Below are 2860 nucleotides of genomic sequence, written 5' to 3'. Positions count from 1 at the left end.
GTTTGTCCTCTGATCTATTATATCTGTGCATAAATTCACAAAAAGCAAACAGAGTTGATAAACAGGAGGAGGAGCAGCAGAAATGCCAGACACAATATTTGGTTTTTTGTCTTTACTGAGTGTATTAACTAAAAATGCACTTATCTGATATTGATATCTGTATCGGTCCTGATATTGACAAATATTCTGCATCGGGTATCGGCGAACATGTGCACGATCCATGAGGGCGGATCTATTCAGTCTCATTCTATGCTTTGTGCTCTGAGAGGCGTCATGATTTATTTTACATTATATTTAGAATTTCTAATTGCATTTTCTGAACCAATTTTAAGAAGTTTATTTTTGCATGTTTTAAAGGAGTCAACTTTTTACATTGGCTGTTATAGTCCTCATTACATTGACTGAACAAATTAAAGTTGCTTTTATACGTTTGACAAATCTCGTGGCGCTATTGGTGTATTTTAGTGTTCTTACTGGCGCAGCACACTTTAGCTGGAAGCAGCTAAAGTGTCGTAAAATGACGTCGGTGAGCAAGTTTTTGGTAGAAAACCTTTGGAGTGGATTAAAGCAGAGACTACGAGCCAAACCTTCTCATCCAACATCATTGTCTGACCCCATATATACTGTATACATGTATGAGTGAATACTTTTGCCAGTACTGTGTCTGTACTCAGTCAAGAGGTCTGTCATTACGGCGGCAGTTTGAAAAAATACTTGTCAAACACAGAGGTGCTACTTGTTGGAAAAGCTACACTTACTTAAACTTGTACTGGTTGAAACCCAGTATTAGGGCCAGATTAAGAAAGCATAGGAAAAAAATTAATATTAAGACTTTAATTCCACTTAATTCTCGTAATGCTGACTTTATTCTGATTATTTTGACTTTATTCTTGTAATTTTGTAAGGTCCTGATACTCAGTCATACATCACAACAATTTTTATTTAATATTTCTCCTCATACCGATTATAAACGTTTCAACAACCAGCATGTTCATGGTCCTGCAGGGCCTCATTACCTTGTAGGACACGTAAAACAGCAGGCATTTCTAACTGGAGTAACGTCTTGTTTTACTGGTTCAGGTTTTCCTAGACCAACTGGCTAACATTTCGTAGGTCATATGTCACAGAGCAGACTGCAACCCAACCATCCTGTTCATCGGTTTTTAAGATTTCAACCTGCCTGACATAATCCTGCTAACCGAAACTAGAGCCGGGAAGACAAACGGTGAAGCGATTATGCTGCAATTCAAGACAAGCTCGACAAGTCTACTGTCAACACAGGCAAATTCCCAGCGTTATCATTGTTGCAGGAAAACATGGGACCTCTTTTAAGTGCACCTTACAGGCTGAAGGACTCCGCATTCCTGGAGCTGGGCAGGGAGGATAAGGCAGCTCCTGCTTCAGTCAGCAAACTAGACAGCTTTCCCAACATAACCATGGGTTTAGTCACCTGCACAGAAGCAGGATCTGCTCTACAAGCCTCACAGGACGCCATCCATACGAGAGCCATGAGTCACACTGGACATGCACAAGTTTTCATGGAAAATCCTCAGGCATGAACATCAACTTTACAGCATAAAACACTAAAATTCACTTTGAATTTATGGCAAGTATGTATCCAGTGGGATGGGTTTAAATATGAAACTTAAAAGAAAATAGAGGAAGGAAGGAAGATTGCAAGGACGGTAGGAGGAGGAAGGAAGCAAGTGCAAAAAAGGAGGTAAGGGCAAAAAGAAGTAAAGTGGTGAAGTAGGAGGGACAAAAAGAAGAAATGGAAGAAGAGAGGGGTAGAAGGGACGAAGAGGGAGAAGAAATGAAGGACACATGGAGAAAAAGCAGGAAGGATACAAGTTACAGTGAAAGAGAAGAAAGGGATGTAGGACACAAGGAAGATAGGAAGCAAAGACATATGGCAAGGAGGAAGGATAGAAGGAAGAAAAGTGAGAACATCAGACACGGAAGAAAGTAGAGAAGACAGGAAGCACAAGGAAGAGAAGAACGGTTGGTTGGGTGAAATGAAGAAAGGAAGTAAAGTAAGGAAAGAAAGGAAGGTGGAGCTAGGTCCACCCAGGCGTTTTGTAAAGCTGAATGGTTGCCATGGAGATTAAAGGATTTATCAAACATGCATTGAAAGAATCAAAACAACTCTACAGGTGTATTTGTGGTGAGGAACTAACATCATAACATGATGTAAAGCTAAAAAAAAAAGTCAATTTTACATGATACTGCCCCTTTAAGTGTCTGCAAACTCCCACCTGTAGGTGGCAGTATTTCTTATATCTACTACACTGCTGCCTCAGGCTAACTTGATGTCAAGTTATAGTCCGTGTTTGGTACGGCGAGTAATAAAAAGCCAAATTTACAGCCCCACATAAGCATGGAAAATAGCTAAATCCCTTACAGACATTTGTAAAGTAGCACGACGAAATCAAATTTTAATCTTTGCTACACCCTCCCAAAAAAGCCTAACACAATCGCAAAACATAAGTAATGAAAAACAATAACCATTCGTTGTCCATTACCTTCAGAATATCAGCCACACAGGACAGTTCATGATGTAAATAAAACTGCATGCTAATTGTTTACATTAGCATACAGCAATATAAAACTAAAAAGGACAACAACAAAAAACATTGATAGTGTCAAATAACCAAAAACACCAGTATTCATATTTGAATACAAGTTTTTGTCCAAACCAGTGCATTAACTGTTTAAAAATGTTATTTTTAAATGAAGATACACAACTTTAAAATGTGCATAGTGGAGAGATAAGCTGAGGTTGGGAGAAGAGCATCAGAGCTTCAGCAGAAATAAAAGGAAGTACTCCAACTATGGCGTTACATCACATGGTCGCCTCACC

General features: G+C 39.1%; 1 protein-coding gene across 13 annotated transcripts in view; it reads right to left on the bottom strand.

The window, feature by feature from the left end:
* The window catches only part of dlg3 (discs, large homolog 3 (Drosophila)), a 110773-nt gene that overhangs the window by 10318 nt on the left and 97595 nt on the right, over positions 1 to 2860 (bottom strand). The gene's annotated exons all lie outside the window — the stretch shown is intronic.

The sequence above is a fragment of the Poecilia reticulata genome, chromosome 10, assembly GCF_904066995.2.
Source record: "Poecilia reticulata chromosome 10, P_reticulata-male-v2, whole genome shotgun sequence".
NCBI lineage: Eukaryota > Metazoa > Chordata > Actinopteri > Cyprinodontiformes > Poeciliidae > Poecilia > Poecilia reticulata.
This window is presented reverse-complemented; position numbering and strand designations above follow the sequence as displayed.